At 64.9% G+C, this 25,257-nt stretch overlaps 1 long non-coding RNA gene across 1 annotated transcript; it reads left to right on the forward strand.

The window, feature by feature from the left end:
- The first annotated feature begins 3,429 nt into the window (after positions 1-3,429).
- LOC122204991 lies at positions 3,430-6,816 on the forward strand. Its single transcript, XR_006195864.1, has 3 exons — positions 3,430-3,934; positions 4,028-4,344; positions 5,635-6,816. It is a non-coding gene; the product is annotated as an uncharacterized LOC122204991 (long non-coding RNA).
- The last annotated feature ends 18,441 nt before the right edge of the window (positions 6,817-25,257 follow it).

Raw genomic sequence — 25,257 nt, forward strand, 5'->3', positions numbered from 1 at the left:
CCCCCCCGTGCCAGGCACCGTGCACGGCACTCACGAAATAGCCTTCAGATGATGCATCGGAGGCAGCCGGGGGCAGCCAGTGGGAAATGAAAGCCCTGGTCGTGGGGCCCAGGGGGGCCTGAGCAGCGGGACACCCTTGGGGGACGCTTGGTCCCTTCTCCCTGCCCCCCGGGGCCCCACTTCCTGGGGACTGCCCACGCCGTCACGATACCCTTCCTGCGGCCCGTCCACCACTGCTCAGGCCGGAGGCCCAGGATGCCACCTTTGCCCCGTCCTTCGTTCCCATAGACCCCCACGGGCTGTGCCTTCAGAACACGTCCCTCCTGCCACTGCCCCATTCTGGTCCAGGCCACCATGCTTCTTACCTGGGTGACCTCCTCCTCGGCCCACGGGGTAGCCCTGTCCCCCACCCCGGTTTTTAGGGAGCTTTGTGAAGGGTGACATCAGATCGTGTGACGTCCTGTAAAGCACAACAGAAGGCTTCCCAGCACACTCGGACCAGGTCTGATCCCTCACTCGTGTCCCGATGCCCCTCCCTGAGCGCCAGCTCCATGCTGCCGAGCGGGACCTCATTTGTGCCGCTCACACGGGGACGGAGCTGGCCCCCTAGCAGGTGCGCAAAGGGCAGGGAGAGGCCATGCGGGCCACCCATCACAAGCCCACCCAGACACCCCCCCCCCCCCCCGGCTGCTGCACACGTGCGTCCTCACAGAAAGATGCGCACCATGGGGAGCACGGGCAGCCAGCACCCCTCCAAGAGAGGCCCCGAGTCCGCCCCAGGCGCCCACGGCGTGGTTCCGCCTGCTTTCATGGAGTTTCAAGTCCACGGCGCCGCACGGTGCCCGAGTGGTGTTGGCCTCTCCCGCTCCGTGGCACGTCTGTGGGCGGCTGGTGCTGCTGTGTGGCCGGTGGGGCGGTGTGCCCACCCTCTGGGCAGCTCCGTGTTCCGCAGGGAGAACAGAGCAGGCCACGCACACCGCCGGCCCTGGATCTTACCCGTGGTGCTGCTTTGGTGGTCTCTGTGCCCGCCTTCCGGCGTGGCTCCCGGGCGCCTGTCCCTGGGACTGTCTTGGGGGACCCGCTGGTCCGGGGAGACCTGTAACACCAGGGACTGCCCAGCAGAACTCCTGGTCACTCCCCCAGTGCCAGGGTACCCGGTGCCTCATGCCCTCTTGGCACACTCTGATGGTTTTGCTGTGGTATCGCTGGATTATTATTCCTTTAACGGAGGGAGAAAGACTCATCCTGTAGTGGAGACACCGAGGCAGGGTGAAAGCCAGGCACAGGACTCTCGGGGAGCAGCACAGCCCCCAGGGTGCCGAGCTCCGGGCTTCGGCGGGCCCAGCAGTCTGCAAGCTGCGGGCACGGTGGACATCCCAGGGCACTGAGTGGGTCTGGGCGGTGGAGAGAGAAGGGGCCGCCCGCTGGGGAGCAGGAGTGGGCTTAGGGGTCCCCCTGTGCAACTTCTGCTGTGGCTGTGCTCTGTGTTCCCGCTGCCAGGAGCCTCCAGGAAACACCCACCTCCGTAGTGCAAGGGCTGTTGGCCAGGTGGGGGTCCAGGTGCTGACCATGGCCACGAGGTGGGCACTAGATCCTGCCTGGAGGCTCACAGGGCGGGCATTTGTGGTCAGGGCCCAACTGCCAGAGCCTCTTGCTGAGCAGGGAGAGCCCCTGGCAGAATCCAAGACCCCTCCCGCCTCCCCCCAGTACTGCGGCCAGGCCCTCGAGGGTCACCTTCGGGGTGCTTGGCCCCCTGGCCAGGGTTTGTCCCAGTGCGGGCTCCTCTGGGCCCTGGGGGCAGCCCCCACCCCCTTGGGGCTCCCTCCTTCGTGGGGGCTGAGGAAGGGGGCTTGCCCCGGACCCCCACCCCCGGCCTGGCTCCCCGGACGGAAGCCCCACTCGCAGTCGGCCTGCAATTTGCGAAGCCCGGCGGATGGGGCGGCCGTTAACGCCGAGAGGAAAAAACACTTTATCTCCCGGGACGGAAAGGGAAGCTCCTGAGAAGGGGGGCAGGTTGATGGAGGTGGGTGACCGTTCAGCCCTGCCTGAGGGGGCCATCCTGTCCCCGCCCTGCCCACCAGGGAGAGAGGGAGCCAGGCCCTCTGAAGCCGACGAGAAGGACAACTGAGGCCCTTTGGCACCACGCCGCGTGCACGTGGGTCCTCGTGGGCTCTCACGCCTGCCCTGCCAGCTCCGGGCCGGGATCCGACCCCCTTTATGGAGGAATGACCTCTCGGGGCCACAGAGACTGGCGCGGGAAAAGCCTGACCTCTGACCCAGAGCTGAAGCTCTCCCGGGGCGTGGGCAGGCAGGGGTGTAGGGGCCGTGAGGGACAGATGAGCCGGTCTCTGTCCCCAGGCAGGCTCCTGGTACGTCATCTGTGACTGCCTATTGTCCCAGCGGCCAGGGGAAGCTGAGGCTGCTAGGAGGGGCATCAGAGTCCCCTCCCCAGGGACACCGTGACACCTTCGGGGTTGTCACGGGCGCCAGTGAAGGCAAGGGCATTAGAAGCCGGAAGGCTTCCCTGCCTCAGTTTCCCCATGTGTCAGATCAGAGTGTGGAGGGTCTGGGGGCCCTTGGGGGGGGGGATCCAGAGGCCTCCGAACTCCACCAAGTTGGGTGGTTTGTGCTGGGCCTTCCCAGGGTGGGGGGAGGAGGGGTCGGCAGCTTCCACCAGGTCCCCAGGGGGCCCGTGACCCCAAGTGCAGAGTCCGTGTGGGTGGCCTCGAAGCGTCTCCAGCATCCCCCGTCCACGACCTCAGCTCCAAAGGTGCCTGTGAGTATCATTATTTTTCAATATCCTTAAAAACGTAAAGAGAGAAAGGAAAGAGGCCAGAAATCTCTGCTTCCTCTCAGCCAGGAAACAGGAAGTGAGTGTGCGGGCAGATTGCGAGCCAGGCTGCAGGAACAATGGGGCCCCCCCGAGGGAAAGGGGAACTGCGTCAAGCAAGCAGCCAGGGTGGGGGGCCCGCCTGACCTCTCCCAGCCGTGTGGGGGCCCCGCGTAAATTTAGTCTGGGTCTTTCCTGATGAAAAGCTCCAGTGCCCTGCTGCTGGGGGGAGGGGGCACGAGGCCCACTGTGGCCCCCGGGCGTCGGGGCTCCTGGCCCCTTAGGGTCCATCCAGCTGTGCCCTCCTCTCCCCTATGGGTAAACCGAGGTCCAGGGGGGAAGAGCCTGGCCTGGGGGCCGTGCGGTGTGGGGAAGGCACACCAGCGCCTGTGTGGTCAGGGCTGCTGGTCGTCCCTGGAGGGGCCCCAGGCCCAGAACGCGAGGAGAAATGCCTCCCCTCACGCCCCCTGCCTCAACGTACCACCTCGCGCCCTGCCGTTAAGGGAAACACGCCTGGCGGAGGCGGAGGGAGGGCAGCAGCGAACGGGCGCCGTGCCAGGCCTGGCTCTGGGCCCCTGGCGGCGCGATCTCAGGCCGGGTCCAGGGGGGCCGTGACTCCTCAGCCCCACGGGTCAGCGTGGCGTCTCTGGCGCGGGCCCACGGAGCCGTAAGTCGCACGGCGCACGGCGCCCTCTCTCCAACGGTGCAAGTCCGCGGAGCGTCGTCTGGTGACAACGCCCAGCGGCCGCCATCACGGCCGATCTCAGAGCCCTTCCCTTGCTTCGAAAGCAGCCTGGAGCTTTGAGCGGTCGCCCCCGGAGCCCTCCCGTCCCGTCCCCGCTGTGCCTTCCGTGTCCAGACATGCCCGTTCTGGAGTTTCACACGAGTGGGATCCCATGCTGTGTGGCCCTTGCGTCGGGCTTCTCAGCACGTGCCAGGCTCGTGGGTTCCGTGGCGCGTGTCCGTGCCGCCCGGTGTGGGTCTGCCTCGTCCTGTCTGTTCCTCAGCCGGCAGACGTCGGGTCGTTTCTACCCTCTGGCTGTCGTGAACCCTGCGAACGCCCGCCCAGATTTTTCCGTGGACGCGGACGCTCACTTCTCTCAGGTACAGACCTGGGCGTGGGGTCATGGGATCGGGTGGTGGCTCTGTGCCCCCTTCTGCCCCCTTCTGCCTCTGTGATCACACTCCTCTGCCCAGCCCCAGGAAGGCCAGAGGAGCCACTGAGGTCCTACGGGGACCCTGGGACGGCATAGGAAGGGCACCTATGGCGTGGAGCTCGTGGCCTCCTCCGGGCCGGCTCGAAGCTCAGCCCCAGAAGGCTCTCTTGGGACGTCACTCGGCCTGTGGGCTGTCGCCTTTCTGCAGACGTGGAGCCGGGAGTCAAAGGGACCCCCCAGGATGCTGTCCCAGACCCGGCCCTGGAGCCCCTTGGAGATGCAGGTGTTCCGGATTCTTGGGGTCCAGGCCAGTCCTGGGCAAGCCCCCATCCTTTCCAGTGTCCTCGGGCCGTAATGGTAATGATCAGACGCCCCAAGCTAAATCTTAGGGTTCCCCTTTGACCTCCGCTGTGCCAGGAGTGGACTGGGGTCCAGAGAGGCAAGCGCCCCTCGAGGCCATCTGGCACACGGCAGAGCTGGGCTTAGAGTCCAGGCCCCCCGAGGCCTCCACGTGGCCGGCACCCGCTCGCTGCCTCCCAAGCGCGTTCTAGGATCAGAGTGCTCCCTGGTGAGCAGGCGCCCCGTGCCTGGGTTCCCGGTGTCCTTGACCCCCTGCATGTTCTCCACCAATACCCACCACTGTTCCAGGGTCACTCGCCCCCGGGCGTGACCTTGGGAAGGTGGCCCGGTGTCCTTCCCTGGGAAGGGAGGGGATTGGAGTCAGGCCTCCCTCCAGCCTGGCGATCGTGGTGGCAGCTTGTGAGCAGGTACCAGGTGTGGGGGCCACCCTGAGTCTGAGAGGTCGGTGGCACTGCCTCAGACCGCCATCCTGGCCCCGAGGACGCCAGCCAGACCCTCAGCCAGGATGCCCTGCAGCCCGTGGTGGCCCCCCACCCCCACCCCCGGGCCCGCCTGGGGATCGCAGCTTCCTGAGCCAACCCCGTTCTGCACAATAGCCGGAAACGCCTTGCTCGGGCTGTGGTCCAGGCGGCCATGTGTGGCCCTGGGAGGGCTGGGAAGGCTGCTTTGCGTGAGCGCCAAGCCCCCCTGGTGGCCCTGAGAGCCCCGCCGGCCTGTTGTCTCTGGGCGGACCATGGCCACCTCCCCACGGAAGGCTGGGCTGGCGGGGTGTTCGGGACGTGGGCCACAGCTGGCCATCATGCCCAAGGCACACCCTGCTCTGTGGTCAGGAAGGGACGCCCCACTCCCACCGTGGCCCAGCCAGGAGGCTCCGCCAGGTTCGTAGGGCGAAGCGTAGAGGGCTCAGGGCTGTAGTCTGTGCCGATGTCCACGGGATCTTAGTGGGTCAGACTCAGGAGGTACAGGAGCGCCCCGAACCTCGCCCCACTCAGCTCCCCCCCCCCACTTTAAAGGACCAGTATCCAGAAGGGAGGGGAGCACCTTCCTCACTGGGCTGATGCCCGGAGTCGTGGTCCAGCCGGGCCCAGCGCCCCTGCGGGAGGACACAGGTCAGGGACGAGGCTTCTGCCCCGGGAGGCCGAGAGGACGTGATCCCTCCAGGGGCGGAGAAGCCAGCTGGCCTGTGGCTGGGAGGGGACAGGAAGGTCTCTCTGGGCCACGCGTCACCGACTGGGATTGTATTTTGCCGCTCCAAAATGGAAATAGATGTTTTCTGTGTATCGTCAGGGCTGTGAAGTGATACGTGCTGGTTTTGAAAGAGCCGGTGGATCGGAAGCACGAAAGCCGACGAGAAAGCGGTGCGTCTCGCGTCCCACCGCCTGGCGTTTGCAGGGCTCCTGCGTGCCCGCGACGCCCCGCCGTCCACAGGGGCGAGGGTGCACGGGCCTGCACAGAGCGGCTCCCGCCAGGCCAGCGCGTCCTCAAGGTCAAGCGTGCTGGGGGCTAAGTTACGTTCAACACTTACAATAGGACACGTACACTTCCCACAAGACTATTTTTTACCGCGCTTTTGGGTTCATGGCAATATTGAGAGGAAAGCACCGCGTTTGCCCGTGGGCCCCTGCCCTCATGGCGGGCTCCCCGCCAGACACCCCACCAGGTGCTGCACTTGTCGCGGACCCACACGGACGCATCGTCGTCACGCAGAGCCCGGAGTGTGCACGGGGCCGTCCGTCCCGTGGGTTTGGACAGACGTGTAATGGCACGCACCTGCCGTTCCGTCTCCCACGCAGTGTGCTCGCCGCCCTACCGTCCCGAGCACACAGTTTCGTGTCCGTGCCGTGTGCGGGCCCAGGACGGGTGCCCACCCGCCGCCAAGTGGGATTCCGCGGTACGGTGACCGCGGTTTGTAACAGAAGTGGCTCACTTACGGTGTCCCCAAGAGTAAACACGGAAATACCACGCGGCACAGCCTGTCCGCTCCTGGGTCCGCGCAGGAAGGCGCTGACGGCGGGCACTGGAAGACGGATGGTCGGACACCTGCCGCCCGTGGCTACGGTTCACGACAGCCACCTGTGCGCCCACCGATGTGCGGGTTGGCGAGGTGGCATTGCCACACCACAGGATATTGTTCAGGCACAAAACGGCCTGAAGCGCCCACACGCACCGCCACGTGGATGGGCCTCAACGACGTGCACGTAGGAAGGGCGTTGGTGCGTTGGTGCGGGTGGGGGGCCGGGGGCCGGGCGGCCCGCTTGCTGGGTGCGGAGCCTCAGGCTGGCAAGACGATGCATTTTGGGGGCCAGATGCCCGTAGGGGCCGCACAGCGGTATGAGTGCAACCAATGCGGCCAACCTGTGTCGTGTACGCGCTCCCACGACTTGAGAGAATTCATAATGGAACGTGCCAGGGGTGCCCGGGGGGCTCAGCCGGTTACGTGTCCGACTTCGGCTCAGGTCATGATCTCGAAGTCTGTGGGTTCGAGCCCCGCGTCGGGCTCTGGGCTGACAGCTGGGAGCCTGGAGCCTGCTTCCGATTCTGTGTCTCCCTCTCTCTCTCTCTCTCTGCTCCTCCCCCGCTCGCACTCTGTCGCTCTCTCTCTCTCAAAAATAAATAAACATTAAAAAAATTTTTAATGGAATATACCAGCCCCCAGACTCGTACACTCTCACGGTGAGCTGCTAGGCACATGGACTTCATCTCGATGAAGCTGGAAACGAAAAGAATCACCCGCAGGCGGGTGGGGCCCTGCCGGAGCCTCAGAGCGGCTGCCCGCCGGGCCGTGCCGATGGCCTGAGAGGTATCCGGGGACTGGCTCTCACCCCACGAGACACGGGGGGCATATCTGGGGGGACCCCAGCCCAGGAGGGTGCATCTCCTGGGCCCAGGCCCTCTGTCCCACGCTCCCGGGGGGGCCTGGTGTGGCCCCCGCCCTCCCAGCTCGGTCTGCAGCGCCCTCCGCGGCCCAGTGCCCACCCTCGTGCCCTTTCCCCAGCCAGGGGCAGCTCCCGGAGCTGGGAGAGATCACTTCTGGGGCCCGAGGTCCTCCACAGCCCGTTTACCAGACCTGCTGTGCGGCCAAGGGTTGTGGTCACTGTGGGCAGTGGGGCACGGCTAACAGTCCCCTCTGCCCGTTGTCAGACTCATGATGACGAGGTCATTTTAGGTCAGATGGCAGGTAGAGTGGCTTGGGAGCTGGGTCCCCGGGGGTCAGCACAAAGGCTGAGCCAGGCCCGAGCTTCCCTGGGACCTCAAGCGGGGACACGGGCAGCCTCTGCTCCTGGGGGCCTCCTGGATAGGCCTGAACCACAGGAACACTGTGCACAGAGGCGCTGGGAGGGGTGGGGACCCACTCCCCTGCTCCTTGAGAGCTGAGAGAGAGCACTGGCCCCAGGGCGGGGGAGCCGGGCAGGAAGGAAGCCTCGGTGGCCGTGGCCAGCTTGGTCCCGGCTGGGCCAGGAGCCCTTGCCACCCGGGGCCCCAAACTCCCCCAGGCCTCTGAGCACAGGGGCAGAGAGGAGGCGGAGGGGGAGGCAGAGGGGGAGGGGGAGGAGGGCCACCACCGGGCCCTGGTCCTCCCGCCCCAGCAGGAAAGGCTGACCGGGGCCGGGGACAAAAGGCGGACGTGCGGCTGGCCATGTGGGCCCTTATCAGGCCCGCACCCGCCGGGCCGCAGGGTCTCTGCGGAAACGCTCCTCTCTGCCCGCCTTCCTGCCTGCGCCCGGCCACCCCGCCAGGCGCTGTGCAGGGGCGAGGGGAGGCTGGCAGGGGTGAGGCGGTGGGGACAGCCGGCGCAGGCCCCCTGGCCTCCGGGGCTCCGGACGGAGATTGGAGGAAGTGTGAGCATTCTTCTCTCTGCCTGCCGCGTGCTGTGACGTGACAGCTAATGTTCTCCCCGTCTGGCAGGCGCCCCGGGCCATCGAAAGGCCCTGCAGTCCCGAGACTGTGGCCGACCAGGTCCTTGCTCGTGCTCGGGCCCCGCTGGGACTGTGCGGCCCGGGGCGGGGTGGGGGGGGGGGGATGAGCACAGGCAGGTGGGGCTTCCCCGGGGGTCACCACACACTGCAGCCCACCACACTCCCCTGGGATCTGCACGCTGTGTTTTCTCGGCAAAAAGCGTGTCCTGATGAACAGATTCGAGGAGGTCGCTGCTGCAGGCAGCGGGGGACGGGGCTCGGCGGTGTTCCCACCAGGACCCACGGTCGGCGTGGGGGTGGGGGTACAGGGGGCCTTGTCCTGCGGACCCTTCTCACCACCCCTGGGGGCGGGCGCTGTGGGCTCTGTGGTGCCACAGCCTGAGTGTCCCGGCCACGCCAGCCTCCTGCCCCTGCCATCCAGCCCCGGCCCAGGCCCCCACTGCCCCCTGGTGGACGCGGGGCAGGTTGAGGCCGAGCTGGTGGCAGTCATTGCTCACAGCACCCCGCCCACCCCAGCGCGGGCCTGCAGGACATCAGGCTGGGGAGAATGGGGGACCCAGACCAGCCAGGTCACTGGTCCTTCATGATCGGCTTCTGGGACCTTCTGCCCACCGAGTGTGGCACGAAATCTGCGGGAGGGCTGCCGCACTCTGAGGAGGGGGGCCGGGCCCAGCCTTCAGAGCCATCCCCAGAGCTTCAGCTGCGCAGGCCTCCCAGCGAGACCCCAGCATTTGTCCCGTTGCCCACAAAACCCACAAGACCCTCTCCCGCCCCACCACTGCCCGGGAGGACACAGGAGCAGGGGGGGTTGGGGGGCGCTTCGGGGAGGACACTGCTGGTCCTCTGGGGCTCGTCAGGACCAGGCAAACAACTGTCGCCATCTCCCCAGCATGTTAAACCCAGAGTTGGGTGTGACTGCACCCCCCGCCCTCCCCGGCACCGGACCCTGGGTTGGAGGGTTGCTCCGCCCCTCCCCCACACACCCAATGGCCCCAGGTCCCGGGCTCCAGGCCCCAGGCGGCGGCTAAGTCAGTCTGGAGCCTCAGGCTTCCCTTCTGTGAAATGGGCAAGAGTCTCTCCTGGGTGCCTCTGTGGCCGGGCTGAGGCCTTGTCTTCAGACAAGGCATGTAAACCTGTAACCGTGTAAGCCGAGCTCGGTTAATTACTCCCATTTCCAGAATGAACAGACCAGCGTACAGAGAAGTTTCTCAGTTCTGGTGCCTGGGGAACCTGACCTTAGGGTCAGGGGCCTGGCAGCGGGGACTTTTCGAGCTCCTGGAGGGTGCCAGGGTGAGGCCAGGGTAGAGAGTCCCCGTCCCGGTGGGACCTGACAAGGTATGGTCCACCGCCACGGGGAGCAGAGTCCGGTGGCCACTGCCCGGGGCCTCCGTGGTCACGCAGGCTGCCCCGATGACACGGGCCACTTGAAGGCACCCAGAGCCCGCGGCAGGGTCCCCCATTTCCGCATAGGGCAGGAAGGGCTCCAGGAGAGCCCCCAGATGCTTACATGTCTCTGATCCCAGGCTTCTCCTGGGTGGAGAGGGGCTGATCAGTCACTCGAGTCATGGGAACAGGGAGAGACTGGTCTTGGGGCTCAGGTCCTGGCTCTGCTATGGGATGTGACCTCTGTGCCCTCACCCAGGATCAGGCCATGCCATGGGCAGCATTAGGCCAGTGTCTGGCTGTGAGAGTCCCTCCTGGTGGTCCCGGCTGGGGCCTGTGACCCACGGAGCAGAGAGGGAGGGCCCCGGCCCAGGATTCGGCTGCTGCAGCGGTCAGCTAGGTCCCCGAGGATTGCCGGGCCCAGGGGGCCTGATTCCCCATCCCATGAGGCCAGGGCATCAGCTCCAGTGGTGCTGGCCTCAGCCACGCGCTGAGCTGGCGGATGGGGTGTGCACGGGGCCCAGGACGGGCCCAGCACTTGTGTCCAGAGCACGTCCGCACTCGGGACCCGTCTGGCTGGACGCCTTGCTGCTGACCCGAGAGGTCAGAGGAAGTCCCTGGTGTTTTCCAGCCTCCCTTGCTGATACCATCCATCTGGGCCGCTCCGGGGAGCACCCAGGGTGTCCCCAGGAGCCCTGTGTCCTGCCCCCTGCTGTCTGCTCACCTCTGTGACCACACCCCTGGGGAAGCATCAGGGGCTTACGTGACATCTGGCTCCCATCTCCATGCTGGGGGGCTCACTGGGAGCAGGGGTCTCAGCCCACACCCCAGACACAGGGCCTGGCACTCAGGGACACCGAGGCCTTCCTGCCCTGTGTTGACACTCAGGGTGGCCCGTCCATTCCTGTCCCTCCGGGCCCGGAGGAAGGGTGGGGGGCAGGGACGGCTCTGAGCGGAGCCTGGGAGGGACCCCTTCCCGGTTTTCATCCTGGTAGTCCCCACGGGCCCTGCTGCTCCTCCCACAGTAATCTGCGAGGAGCGGGTGGGCGGGGCCCCATGCCGTTCACCCGCTGACCACCGGGCGGCGGTGTTCCACCGCGTGGGCCAGGCTGGAACCCGCCCTGGCCTGGTGGGTACAGCCAGCACCACCCCAACCCTGGACCGGGCTTTGGGCAGGCCTGGGACCCCGAGTGTGGGAAACGTATGGCCAGGCACATTTCCTTGCCAACCTGTGCAACTGTCCAGGGCAGCCCTGTGTGTTGCTGCTTCCCAAATGTGCTTAAAGGATGGACAGGGGTCCAGAAAGCCAAGTTCAGTTCCTTGTATTTGCGAGAACCCTCCCTTTGCACGTGGGCCACCCCCTCTCCACCGCGAAGGGCCAGGGCCCCCTCCCAGGGAGCTCACCTGAGAGGCTTCACGGAGCCGTGCCACACCCCCTGCCTGAGGTCCCGCCACCTGCAAGCGTCCCAGCTGGCTGGATCTCAGCGTCTTGGGAGCGCGTCAGCCCCAGGGCCCATGGGGGAGCCGGGGGTGGCTGGGGCTCCACGGCTCTGGGCCCCCGGGGCCTCTGGCGCTGGCCCTGGTAGCTGCCCTCCTCTGTCCACTCGCTCTGTGACAGCACTCAGGGTCTGCTGTCCATCACACGGGGGCCACGCTGGGCCGTGCCCAGTCACAGGGGACACGGCAGGAGCAGGAAGGGCAGAAGGCTGGACCCGGCATCTTCACGGCTCCCCCAGGTGCCCGGCCAACGCCGGCCAAATGCTTCCAGGGGATGCAGTTTGCTGCCGGGTGGGAGATTCCACCCCGACAGGTCGTGTCCCTTCCAGGGGGACTGGCTCTAAGTTTCCGGGACTCACAGGTGGAAAACCCACGGGGGCGTTCCCGAGGTGACGGGGAAAAGAAGTCCCGGGATCACAGGTGAGCCTCGGGCTTCGGGGTGACAGCTGCAGAGGGGACAGGGGGACCAAGGCCCCAGGAGACAGGCTTTGGGGAACAAAATGGCTTTGAGCGACGAGCGGCGAAGGAAGCCTTACCGCCGTCCTGGCTCCCGGTCGGCGAACCCGGATCGAAATTTGGGAGACCGGCCATCTTGAGGCTGTTGCCGCCGGCGAGCTAGGTCAAGGTCACGGGGCCCTCCCTGTCTGCTGCAGCAGTGACGTCCGGACCCCGGGCTGTGGCCGCGGCACGCGGCAATGTCCCCCCGCAGAGCTGAGGTGTCCCTGCAACGTTGGTGGTGAGACACACGTGACACAGCAGTTGCCGTCTTAGCTGCTTCTGAGGGCGCGATTCAGGGGCGTCGGGCAGCCGCCCCCTCCCCCTCCGTCCGTCCCCAGAACGCGTCTGTCTTCCCAGACTGGACTCTGCCCCGTTACACACGGACCCCCCCTCCCCAGGCTCCCCCTGGTCCCACCGGCCCCCTCCCTCCCCCCCCCCCCGCCCCCTCCCCGCATCTGGAATTTTCTTCCCCCTCCCTCCTTTACTGTGCTGAACGACACAGAGCATCACGTCCACCATCCGAGCGTTTGACGCGTGCAGTTCAGGGGCGCCCCGCGAGTGGCCGCCCTCCGTCCCAGGACCGCTCGTCGGGCAGATAGGAGCCCCCGGCCCCCAGCTCCCCTCTCTGTGTCCGTGGGTCCGGCCGCCCCAGGGTCGCAGGTGAGCGGATCCTACGGCGTTCGTCCCTGGCGTCTGGCCGTTCTCACGGAGCGCGTGTCCTCCGGGGGCATCCGCGGCCGAGCTACGGCTGAGGGGGGTCCACGCCGGGTCCACGGCGGGTCGACCACGCTTGCTTCTCCGTTTGCCGTTGACGGGCATCTGGGTTGTTTACACCTCTTGGCTGCTGTGGGCGCGACTGTGTGGGGCGTTGGCTGAGACCGAGGACTGGACGCTGATACGTTGTCATCACTCTAAGTTGGAACTTGATTCGGATCTTCTCCGTTTTTACCTGCATCCTCCTCTGTCCCAGGGTCCCCCCCAGAACCCCCACTGCAGGCAGCCGCTCCGGGCGGGGACGGAGTCCCTTGGTGTTGACCACCTTGTCGGTTCCGGGAAGGTCGGGCCAGGCGGTTCGCAGAACGGCCCTCAGCTGGGATCTGTCTGATGTGTTCCTCGTGCCGGGACCGGGGCGGGGGTGTGGGAGACCCCGGAGCCGAGGTGCCCTCGTCGCCCTGCCGTGTCGGGGGCACACCGGGCATCGCCCCTGGACACGAGGTCGGGGTGCGGGTGTGCCAGTCGCGGTTGGGGACTCGCGCTTCTAGGCCTTCTCGCCGGCAGAGCGGGGAGGTGGATGTGCACGGACGCCCGCAGGACCCCTGCGTTTACACGCGGCCGATGTGAGTGCGCTGTGGTGACCCTTCGCGACACGGGTCATGCCAGCACCCCCCTCCCCCGCTCCAACAGAGACAACAGTGTCAGGATCCCGTGCGGTGGCTCCCGAGCCGCTACCCTGTCGTCCCGCGGGGCAGTCCTGGGCGCTCATCCCCGTTAAGGTCCTTTTCGGTGCCGAGTACGTCCCCTGAGCGGCCGTGGTTCGTGTGCCGAGCTGCTCACCTGCCGACGGACATTTCGAGGGCTTCTGTGCCTTGGCTTCCCGGAACATTCTCGCACAGGCCGTCGGTGACTGTGGGAGGCCGATTCTAGCGCCGGCCCTTGAACCCTCCGTCCTGAGCGCGGTGGGGGTTACTCCTATCATCAAATTGCATCACGGGGACAGAGGAGGTCGTCCGGGTGAGAATAATCTCATCACACGGTTTCCTTACGAGCAGAGGGTTTTCTCTGCAGGCGGGGAGGGGAGCCAGAGAAGAGCTCTGCTGCTTTAAATACAGAGGGTGCATCAGCCGCGGAACGAGGGTGGCCTGTAGGAGCACAGCAGCAACCAGCAAGGAAGCGGGGGCCTGGGTCCTAAAAGCAAAGGCCGGCTTTGGTCACAACCTGAACGCGCGTGGAAGCCGACTGTTCCCCGAGCCTCCGGGTAAGCCCGGCCCGGCTGGCCTTGGATGGCGCCCTTGTGAGTCCGGTGCCACACGGGACTTCGGACCCACAGACCCGTGAGCTAAGCAGCGGGTACTGCTTTCAGCCGCCAAGCCCGTGGCGATTTGCTACGCCGAAGCAGGTAAGCGATGCAGCGACGTGGTTTCGTTTCTCTGGGACGCATGCCGGGGAGCTGAGCCGCTCGGGGTTTGGGGCAGGCCCACTGGGGCAGACCCTCAGTTCTTACCGAACTCAGTAAGAGTCTCCCAAGGAGTCCGTGAGTGGGTGTGTCATTTTAGGCTCCCGCCGGCAAAATCTGTGCGCTCTGGAGCTCACCCTCCTTACCGCGAGGCGGCCTTGCCAGCCTGTGGATTTCAGCTCCGCCACCGGGCGCGTGCTGGGACCCCACCGTCAGTTAATTTGCATTACCCCCATGACCACCCGTGTCCGGCACCTTCCGTGAGTCACCGGCCATTTGCACCTCTCTTCTTGTGAAACGCCCACTCAGATATTTTGCTCGCTTCAAAAAATTGGGTTGTCTTTTATTATCTTAGAAATACAGAGTTTTCTAATCTCTCTCTCTAACATCTGAGGCCTTCCTACCTTCAGTAAAGTTTTCCATTTGAAATTCTTCTCTGGTTGTTGTTTTATATATATATATATATTATTTTAGTTCCTATGTATGTGATGTTTTGGTCGCTGTAAAATATAAAATGTTGTAAAATGTCACTTTCCGGGACGCCTGGGTGGCTCAGTCGGTTAAGCGTCCGACTCTTGATTTCAGCTCAGGTCATGATCTCGTGGTTCGTGGGTTCGAGCCCCGCGTTGGGCTGTGTGCTGACCGCTCGGAGCCTGGAGCCTGCTTTGGAATCTGTGTCTCCCCCTCTCTCTCTGCCCCTCCCTTGCTGTGCTCTCTCTCTCTCTCTCTGTCTCTCAAAAATAAATAAATGTAAAAATAAAAACAATGTTTGTTAAACTACATCAAGGGGCATCTGGGTGGCTCAGTCGGTTAAGCGTCCGACTTCGGCTCAGGTCATGATCTCACGGTCTGTGAGTTCGAGCCCCGCGTCGGGCTCTGTGCTGACTGCTCAAGCCTGGAGTCTGCTTCGGATTCTGTGCCTCCCTCTCTGTGCCTCCCTCTCTCTGCCCAACCCACTCTCATTCTGTTTCTGTCTCTCTCAAAAATAAACAAACAAACAAACAAAAATCTCAAATAAAGGTGTGCCTGGGTGGCTCAGTCGGTTAAGCTTAGTTAAGTCCGACTTTGGCTCAGGTCATGATCTCCCGGTCCGTGAGTTCGAGCCCCGCGTCAGGCTCTGTGCTGACTGCTCAGAGCCTGGAGCCCACTTCGGATCCTGTGCCTCCCTCTCTCTCTGCCCCACACATTCTCTCTCCCTCAAAATAAACAAATAAGGGGCGCCTGGGTGGCGCAGTCGGTTAAGCGTCCGACTTCAGCCAGGTCACGATCTCGCGGTCCGTGAGTTCGAGCCCCGCGTCGGGCTCTGGGCTGATGGCTCGGAGCCTGGAGCCTGTTTCCGATTCTGTGTCTCCCTCTCTCTCTGCCCCTCCCCCGTTCATGCTCTGTCTCTCTCTGTCCCAAAAATAAAATAAAAAATGTTAAAAAAAAAATAAACAAATAAATAAACTTAAACAAAAATGAATTAAAGGCCGCATCCCAATGCGTCGTGTAATTGATTTCTCTGAACCGACCCTTTACTCCTCAACCCTACTAAATTTTCTTATTAGTTCCAGCAGCTGTCTCTGTCTTTTGAGGGAGGGTCTGCATACGGCACCACATCTTTTGATTCTTACCATGAGTGGTGCCGCGTTTCGTCAAATGTCTTTGCTCATCCGTCAATTACATCACAGGGATTTTCTTGGTTATCAATAGAGTGGTTACTTTCATCGGTTTTCTGTATCTTTTATTTGTTTTAATGTTTTTATTATTTATTTTTGAGAGACAGAGTGTGAGCACGAGAGGGGCAGAGAGAGAGGGAGACACAGACTCTGAAGCAGACTCCAGGCCCCGAGCTGTCAGCACAGAGCCCGGCGCGGGGCTCGAACCCACAGACCATGAAATCATGACCTGAGCCAAAGTTGGATGCTCAACCGACTGAGCCACCCAGGCACCGCTCATCGGTTTTAGAATGTTGAACCAGCCTCGCATTCCCTGGATAAACTCCTCCCGGTCAAAGTGTAGAACCGTTTTTATAGATTGGTCAATTCGATTTACCAATACTTTGTTAAAAGATTTTTGTGTCCATGTATATGAAAGACATTGGCCTACAATTTTCTTTTCTTGTGGTGTCTTGTCTGATTTTGGTCTTGGGATATGGTGGCCTCACTGAATTTTATTTTCTGTTACAGTCGGTGTAGAATCGATGTTTCTTCCATGAATGTTTGGTCGCATTCACCGGCGAAGCCATCTGGACGAGTTTTCTTTGAGGCGAGATTTTAAATGATGAATGGGATCTCTTTAATAGATATAAGGCTGTTCTGATTATCCTGGGTCCTCAGGAGGGGCAGGTCTGCGCTCTGTCCGGGGTCCTGACTCTGGACCAGGCTTTGTCTGGGGAGAGGGTCCTGGGTCCCCTTCCTCCTGCAGTGGGGCTGCGGGGGCAGCCAGACGTGGAATCCAGGGTTCCCAGTCCCTGCCTCAGACTGTCTGAGCAAGGGGTCCCTGTCTCACCAGGCTCTGCCGTCATCCAGACCTTGGGGTTCCCATAACCCACATGGCCTCCACCCCCAGGTCACCCTTTGCAGGTTCTCTGGGATTGGGCAGCTGAAGCTGAGCTGCCCATAGTCAGGGGTTTGTGGTGGGGAAGTAGAGTATGGGTGGGCAGTGCGGCCCAGGAACAGCCGTGTGTGCATGTGTGTGTGTGTGTGTGTGTGTGTGCCTAAGGCTCCTCAAACTATCCACGTCTCACAGGATTCCTCTGATCCCTCTTATCTGGGCCCCTCCCCTCCTGAGCCACCTCCTCATCTCAGCCCCTCCCCGCCTGACCCCCTCCCCTCCGGTCCCCTCTCCTCCTTGAACCCCTCCTCTCCCCGGCCCCCACATGGCTATCAAGGGCTGAGTAGAAGGAGCCCCCGCAGTGTCAACTTGGCCCGCCAGGTGGCGTCTGGAGCTTGGGGAACAGATCCTGTGGGCAGGTGCAGGGCTGCGATGGGGAGGGCTCTGCAGGAAGAGACTGTTCCTCTGGGCGGAGGGCTGAGCCCCAAGAGCTATCTGAAGTGTGGGGGCGCTGCCAGGCCTCGCTGAGCTGTTTTCACGACCCACAGTCTTACTAAAATCACCCTTGGGGGAGGGGCTGGGGGCTGGGAGGGACAAGCCTGAGGGCAAGGACCCAGGGTGCACCTGCCAGGTGAGAGGCAGACACCAGAGCACGGGGACCCTCCCCCTGGTCTGGGGGAGGGGGGCAGTGGGACCCGCCCAGGCAGGGCGGAGCTGGAGAGATGATGGGCAGAGAGGGGAGTCTGGGGGCTTAGGGCTCAGGAGGGGCAGAGCAGGTGGGGATCCCAGTCTTCCGTGGCCAGTGGCTGGGAGCTTTGTCCCTGGGAAGGGAGATAGGGCTGGGGCTCTGGGGAGGAGGCCAGGCCTGAGGGAGCCAACACTCTCCCTCTTCCCTGCGGTGCTCAGGCCCCTGGTCGGGTGGGGTGAATTGGGGTTTGGGGAGCCCTGAGGAGGAAGGGCCTCGCAGGCTAAGGAGTGCTTCTGTCTTGCAAAGGTGGGCGGGGGGTGGGGTATGCCAGCCCCGGTCCCCCAAATTAGAGCAGCAGCATAGGGTCAGCAGGGCCTTTGTTTGCCAAGAAAAAAGCTGCTGGAAAACTTTTGAGGGCCGGACCCTGGGTGGTCCAGTCTGTGCTTAGGATCGGGGCTGCCTGGGAAACACGGGTGCAGAGTAGGGAGCTGGCTGGAGCAGTGCCTGGGCTAGCCCCGGGGTCCCCCCAACAGGATGCAGGGAACCCCAGAACAGACAGCCCTGAAGCAGGCACAGCCCCTCCCCACCTGCCCAGCTCCCCTAAGCACATCTCAGTGAGCACAAGGAGCCCCCCTCCTCACCACCCCCGTCCGTCTGGGGTCTCCGGCCCTCTCCCACCTGTGTCCCTCTCCCCTGCAGGTGCAAAGCCAAGGACAGGGGAGACCGGGGGAGCCCTAGTTTTCTCTTCTGTGAAATGGGTTGCTAGTTCCAGGCCAGGCTGTGCAGGGCCTGGCTTCTCCTGGTAACTATTCGGGTCGGGGGCTCTCCTGCAGCCTCCAGGCCTGGTCAGTCCTGCCTCGGGGTCCTCAAGGGGCTGCTGGGTGCCGGTGCTCCCCTGGGTCCCGAGGGAGGCGGGGCAGGCAGGGGAACGTGGGAAAGAGACCGGCAGGTGCTGCCTGCGGCCTGATTGATGGCAGTTTGGCCAAAGGAGCCAGAGGGGGGAGGGGGGAGGGGGGAGGGGAGGGCCTTGCATGCGGGGGAGGGGCGGGCTGCTGGGCCTTGGGAGGCAAGCCCCAGGAGGGGAGGGCGGAGGGCAGGCAGAGCTCTGCAGCTGGGAGGCCTCAGTGCAGGGGGGGGTACGGCGAGGCGCCCTGCCCCTACCCTCACCCCATCTTCCTCCTGGAATGCTGGGCGAAGGCCCTTCAGCCCAGATAACCGCCGCCTCCCCCACCGTGGGCCCGGTTCCTCCCGTGAGCCATCGGGAGCCTCTCCGAAGCCCCTCTGGCCCAACTGTTCATTGTGCAGGTGTAGAAAGTGAGGCTTGGGGCTAAGCCAGCCTCCTGATCTCCCCCTCACCGGCAGCCAGCCCCTTTCCTGCGGGGACCCCTGCCTCACCCCCAACACCTGCGGAAGCATCCGCCCCGACTTCGGGTTGTGACCTGGGCCCCCCACCCTCACCCCCCGCCCCCACCTGTCCAGCGCCTCCTGCTTAACCCCCCTGGGTCCCCTGCGTCCCCCCCCCCTCCCCTCAAGCAATCCCAGCCCCGGGAGAAGGTGGCTCCCCGAGAGGCCCCACCCGGAGCCACTCTCCTCCCTCGCGGCTCCTCTCCAATCTGGGTCTTGCTTCTGCTGTCACACCTTCTGAGCTGCTTCCCTGACCCCCAGCCCAGGTGCCCCCCCCCGCTCTGCGCCCCCAAGTCCCCAAGACCAAGGACCGGGGCCCAAGAGACTTTCAGGGGCTCACGGTCATGTTTTAGTGTCTTTCAAAATCGGGAGAAAAAAATATGAAGCCTTTAGGACAAGAAAACGCTTTCGCATATGACATTAATATATTTATTCTGAGACCAACGCAGCCATAAAGTCCTCATTTTCACTATTTCACTATTTTTGGTTTTCACCGATGCAGGGGTGCGCCCGGGTCTCGCTGTAGCCTGGCCCTGAGCTGCCCAGCCCCACGCTGGCCACGCCGGCTCCCTTGCCTGGGACCGGCCCGCTTGCCCAGACCTGTGAGCCTGGCCCAGGCCCCACGCGGCGCCAGCTGTGACGGGGGTGTGGGGGCCCCCCTGGCCCTCCGAGGCCCTGAGCACAGGCGGGTCCCTGACTCACTCCTTGGCTCCCTTAACGCTAAAGCCTGTGAGCTGGCCCCAGGGCTCCATCGGCCTCGAGGAGCGACAGGCAGATGCCCGTCCCTGGGGGCACTGAGAGGGCTCCCTATGCTGCTGGTACCAGGAGGGCTTTGAAGCCACCCAGAGGCCACATAAACTGGGTGATGATGATTAAGGCCCAGTAAACCCAGAAGGAAAAGCAGCTGTGGAGTGGCTGGGGGCTGGCCTGCTGAGGGTGCCTCGGGGAGAGGGCATGGGCTCGGGGCTGGGGCAGCCTGTGGGGGTGAGGTGGCGCGCGTCTGCCGGGCTCAGTCTCCCCACACTCACGTGGTGTGGGGCCCGTAAGGACCCCACTTAACAGCCGGGACACTGAGGCTGCACAGGTTACACACCGCCCAAGCTCGCAGAACCTTCCAGTGCCTTACCCCCCAGAGTACGCTGCCTAGAGCACGGAGCCCTGGATGGGCACCGGCCTGGGCTGGACCCGGCCTCCTCCAGGGACCTCTCTGCCCCGGCCCTAGACAGTGCTGGTGGCAGCACGGGGCGGGGGGGGGGGGGGAGTGGGGGGGGGGGGCCGGGACCTGACGGCCAGCCCAGGCCCCGGATGCTCCAAGGGGATTTTCCCACCGTCCAGGTGCCAGCTGGGACGGCGTGGGGTGTGGCCACTTCTCAGGGCTTTCCTATGAGAAAGAGCCCCTCCAGCCGCGCCCTCGTGGTCCATCGCTATGGGAAGCCAACCTTGGAGCTGGGGAATGTCAACACTCAGGAACACCACCTGGCATCTGGTGCCCGTGGGGGATCCCCCCCAAGCTGAGACGCCCCTTGCTATTTGTAACACTGCTGGGAGAGACTGAGCAAATATTGTCAGCCTCTCCCTACACCCCCTGTGACCTCTGCCGTGTTTGAACTCTCGATGGGCAAACAGGCAGCGATAAGGCACAGAGATCAGGGCCGCGAATACACAGCTTCTCCCCTGCCGCCCCCCCCCCACCCCCCCAAGCGCAGGATTCCCAGTCTGGACCCTGGGAGGTCCAAGGAGCCGAAGCTGGTGGCCGAGAGGACCTAAGAGCCCGGGCTGACCCCCGGGGACCGGGCCAGGCTCGGACTCCCCAGCCCGCTGGTCTCTGGTTGCACCTCCCTCCCCTGAAGGCAGCCCATCCACTCAGGGCAGCCCCTGCCCCCACAGCAGGTGTCTGTGCAGGACGGGGCCGAGGTCTGTCTCCGGCAAGCAGCTGACTGTCCGGGCTTCGGGCTTTGGGTCAGACCGACTTGGGTCACGTGACGTGCACATCCGCAAACCACCGACCCTGTCTAGCCAGGTTCCCCTTCCGAAAAGCCAGGCGGGCACTCTCCACCCCCCTGCCAGGAAGATACACAGAGAGTAGAGAGTACTTAGCAAACAGTGGGTCCCGGGGGGGGGCCCAAGCCTCTCACCTCCTCGCCCCCCAGCCCCCGCTCCCTCTGGACTCCGGTCTGCCCCCTGCACTCCACTCTAGCTGGTCTGAGTCCCCTTTGAAAGTGCAGGACCAGGAGGGGACATAGCACCCAGCAGACTAGACTGTCGCCTTCTGGACTCTGGGGCTTGGCCTCTGCTAATGCAGCCCAGGGTGGTCTCGGTCTGGGGGTGAGGACGCAAACAGCCCGGAAGGGGGTGAAGGTGCAGTCTGAGACCCGCAAGGATGAAGCCGGGACTCTGTTCGGAGCCAGGGTCAGTCTGCACCCGGGAACGGGGGCCTGGTAGGAGTCAGGGTTCACTCCACAGCTGGGACTGGAGATCAGTCCATGACCGAGGTTGGGGCTCAGTCTGTGGTCGGGGTGATGAGTCAAGTTGTGACTGGGGTCAGGGATCAGCCCGTGGCTACGGTCAAGGGTCAGTGTGTCCCTGGGGTGACGACTCAGTATGTGGCTGGGATCGGGGCTCAGCCCGGGATCCGCCGGTGTCTGCCCCCAGGGGCTCACGCCGAGTTGCCGTAGGGCCCTTCGCTTCCTCTTTGGATCAGAGCGTTCCTGGCCGGGGCCCAGCAGCTGAGTCCCGGGGGGCAGGCTTATTCCTGCTAGTCACATTCCCACGCCTGCCCCGGGGGGTGCCGGAGAGCAGTGGGGTGTCATGGGGCCGCCTCCCGGGGGACCCGCGTCTCACCCTCCCAGCCTCTGACGACAGCCGAGACTCTTGCAGAAGCAGCTTTGAGCCTGTGGGGTCCCCTTTCCCAGAGGCCCGTGTCCCGGTGCCCACCTTCCTGCCCAGTGAGGCGGGCGGGCGAGACGGAACACTCACTGTGCCAAGTCTGCCCAGCCAGGGGTGCCTGGAAGCTTCCGCTGGCCTGGGTCCCCACTAGCCCTGCAGGGGCGGTGCCCAGAGAGGAGCCACAGACCGGCCCTGGGACCTGGTGGGGTGCACAGAGACCCACGTGCTGGCCTGACCTCAAATGAAATGGGTTTGCTCAGGGATCACGGTCTGTCACCAGAGGGATCGGCTGCTCCTGAAGGACTGGCTGGTGACGGGCGCAGGGGCCCCATTGGCAGGGGAAGCCCCCAGGCTCTGGCCGGATGGATCCCACATCTCAGCCCGGGGCTGCGTGAGGCCCAGGGATCAGAGGCCACAGGCCTCTGTGCCCCCAGCTCATCCCAGGGGGGCCCTTAGGAATGCTTCACTTTATGTCCCAAAAGGGCACAGCCAGGACACCAGGAGGATGAGGACCTTAAGCACGTGGTTTTCTTGTGGGAGGCTCCCCGCAGCGCCACGGTGGCCGGTCCCAGCCTCCCACCCTCCGGAGCGGAAATCTGAGGTCAGCAAGGTGACCGCACCGCAGCTCTGACGAGGTGCCGAGCCCGGTGCGCGCATCACCCCACGTAGGCGTCCCGACTGGCCTCGATCAACGATCCTCAGTTTCAAAGGGGAGAAACTGAGGGCCAGCGAGGGGCAGGGCCTTGGCCCAGGTGCCTGGATCCAATCTAAGGAGGATGGGAACGTCTCTCCCCCCTGCCGGCTCGTGTCCCCTGCCCTCGCCGGCAGGGGCGGGTGCCAGGGCGAGCCGGGCGGGCCGGGACGCGTGCCCGCGTGGGCCGGCCTGGGCAGCTGCTCAGCCGGTGTTGCAAACCTACCCCCCCGTCCCAGGCCGCGTCTGGACTTGCGTTGGCCCCTGCCCCCGGGGCCCAGAGGAAAGCCTCGCCCACCTTCCCGGGATCAGGCGGACAAGTCCCGGCCTGGCGGGCTCCCCGCTGCCAGCTCCGAGCGTGAGAAAATACTGAGCTGAGGCGGGTGGTGTGGCAGGTGGCCGGGCTGTGACTACCAGCAGGTCCCCACCCTCCCTGTGCCCAGGGGAGGCCAGCCCCAGCCCCGGCCCTTCCAGGATCCGGCCTGCGGGCCGCTGCCATCGCGGCCCCTCCGGGCCCGGCCCCCGGCTGCAGCTGCCCCCGCCCCCGCCCCCGCCCTGAGAAGCTGCGCTCAGCAGGTGTTCGGTGCCGTCTCCACCAGGAGCCTGAAGCGGGCAATTTGGCCCCGTCTGGCCAGGGTCTGCAGAGAGGCCAGTCGCCAGAGCATTTCCTCCCTGGCCAGGGTCCCCGAAGTCGAAGCTGGGCTGGCCCCTGGGGACAGGTGTGCAGGCCTAAGGGGCGCCCCTCGAGAGGTCCCTGCTCCCCAACACGAGGGGAAGAGAGAGGGCCGTCAGCTCCTCGGTGGTCCCTCGGGGCCCAGGGGCACCGAGGTCCAGTCTCTGTGTCCTGAGTGGCGCCGGGTCCTTTTGGCATCCCTGGTTTGCTGGAGGCAAGGAGGGAGAAAGGAAGAGGGGGCCCGGAGCCAGGAGGGTGTGACCTGTGGGTGTGCACCTCCCTGAACGCTGACCCCTGAGGGGGCATGAGCCAGTGGGGGGATAGGAGTGCCGCTCTCGGAGCTCTCTGCCAGCCGCAGAGGGCCCTGCCCGGGCATGTGCCCGCTCTCCGAACTCTGAGCTGCCTGGGAGGATGGGCCGGGCAGACCCGAGAGCCCGGCGGCGTCAGCGAGCACGGCCGCCCCATAGTGGGACCCCGGTGGAGGGCGTGCCATGTCCCCTAGGCCTCAAACGTCTCAAGAGCCCAGTTAGGCCCCACAGAGGCCCCTCAGGACTCCCGCAACCCTGGGAGACACATGGGCTCTGCCCAGGAACCCCAGGGGGCTCCCTGGAAGAGGCGGTCCAGGCCCTGCGTGAGGGGAGTGGGGGCCGAGGGCAGAGATGTAGCTGGGAGTCAGGGCAGGGTTTGCACCTGTGTGTGGGTGGACACGGCCCAGGTTGGGGTCATGGGGACACCTAGGCCCCTGCACAGAAAGTCTCGGCTCTGTTCCCACAGGACGGTGGCAGGGGGCCTCAGGGACCCAGGGCAGGGGCTGAAGGAGGGGAACCCCTCCATCAGTGCGTGGTCCTCCGCCCTTGGACTGTGCTGGGCCCTGCCCAGAGGCCCCCCTGGACCTGGGTGCTCCTCACCCCGGTCCCGGGGTCAGGGGGGAGAGATGTCTCACCCGGGACCAGGCAGCACAATGTGACCGAAGCCCAGGAGAGGCGGCAGAAGCAGCGGGGGAGCAGAGCCGGCAGGGCCTACGTGCAGGGAAACTGAGACCAGGGGAGAGCCATGGTGGGTGGGGCCGGGACAGAGGAGCCCTTCGGATGAGCAGGGGAGCAGGCAGCAGGGGGTGGGGGTTGCCGCGCCGGGTCTGAGCCACTCTAGAAAGCACTTTAGGAAGATGCCTCATGTAGGCGGGGCCGCCAGTCCTGTTAGCAGTGCGCAACCTGCACAATCACACAGGGCGACCCTGCCAGGTTCGGCGGGGAGAGCAGCACCTGGCCAGCACACCTGGCCCCGGTGTGGAGGGACGGCTCCCCTCCTCCACTGAGCCCACCTGTGGGGACCCTGTCCAGCAGCCCCCCCGCCCCCGCAGGGAGGGGGCCCAGGGCTTGGTTATCTCCGGTCTCCTCTGTTGCTTCTCCATCTGCAAGTGGAGGAAGGAAGGCCCCTGTCAGCGGTCCCACCCGCGATGGACAGGTCTGGAAACAGGAAGCCAGGGGCACCAGGCCGCCTGTCTCTCCGCCCAGGAGGAGCAGGAAGGGGCAGCGAGGCTGGGCCTCTGGTCGGAAAGTCCTGGGGGCCCCTGACTCGCATTCACCCACCCACACCTGCCGCTTCTCCCCAGCTCTGATCTCACCTGTCCTGGAGAAGCTTCCTGGACATGCCCGGGCAGAACCCGGTGCACCCGGGGTCCCTCTCCCATGGGCCCCACCTGAAAGCCTGTTCCCAGGAGACAAACGCGTGGGTCCCGAATGTGGGGGGCCGGTGCCGGAGAAGGCAGGGAAGCCACAGGCTGCCCCCCTCACCCGAGGCTGGGGGTGCCCGCCCGAGGCGTCTAGATGGCGAGGTTCTTGGGCAGATGTCTGATTCGCAGGTGGTGAGACTGAGGTGTAGGAGTGGGGCTGCTTCAGACCCAGATCCCTTCTTTCACACCCTACCCCCCGGTGGGACCCAGCCTTTGTGGGGCCCGGGGGGCCTCAGGGCAGGGGGTCCGTGCGACCAGTGCCTTTTCCTGGGAGGCAGGCTAGGACAGTGCGCACTGAGTCTCCCCCGAGAGCGCACGGGTCTCCCTGAGGTCTTGTCCCCACCGGCTGCCCTTCCCAGGGAGACGAGCCTGGGACGTCGGGGGGGGGCATGTTGGGGCCTGAATTCGATTTGGGGGTTTCTGCCACAGCACACATTCCAGGGTAGCGGGAGCGGCAGCGGGGTGGGTGGAGGTGGGGGCCCTGCGGGCCTTCTGCGTGGGAAGAGGGGCTTTCTGGGATCCTCCCCTGGGAGTCGGGCAGGCCCCGCTCCGCTCTCTCGAAGCCCAGGCCAGGCCCCCGGGGCTCCGGGCGGGCGTGTGACAGGTGTCGCCTTCCCCCTCCGCAGGGCACAAGTCCCACGCTGGCCTTGGCACGGACGAGACCCTGCCTCGGGCACCGGCTCGAGCCAGCGGTCCGGGCAGAGCTGCTCGGCGGGAGCGCCCGTGGGGGCGGCGCCGTGGGAGCGCGATGTCCCCAGTCCCCCACAGCTCCCTCCCGGACGGAGCACCGGCCAGGCCTGTGGACGGTGTGGCCAGAGCAGCGACAGCCGGTG

The sequence above is a fragment of the Panthera leo genome, chromosome D4 (assembly GCF_018350215.1).
Source record: "Panthera leo isolate Ple1 chromosome D4, P.leo_Ple1_pat1.1, whole genome shotgun sequence".
Lineage (NCBI taxonomy): Eukaryota > Metazoa > Chordata > Mammalia > Carnivora > Felidae > Panthera > Panthera leo.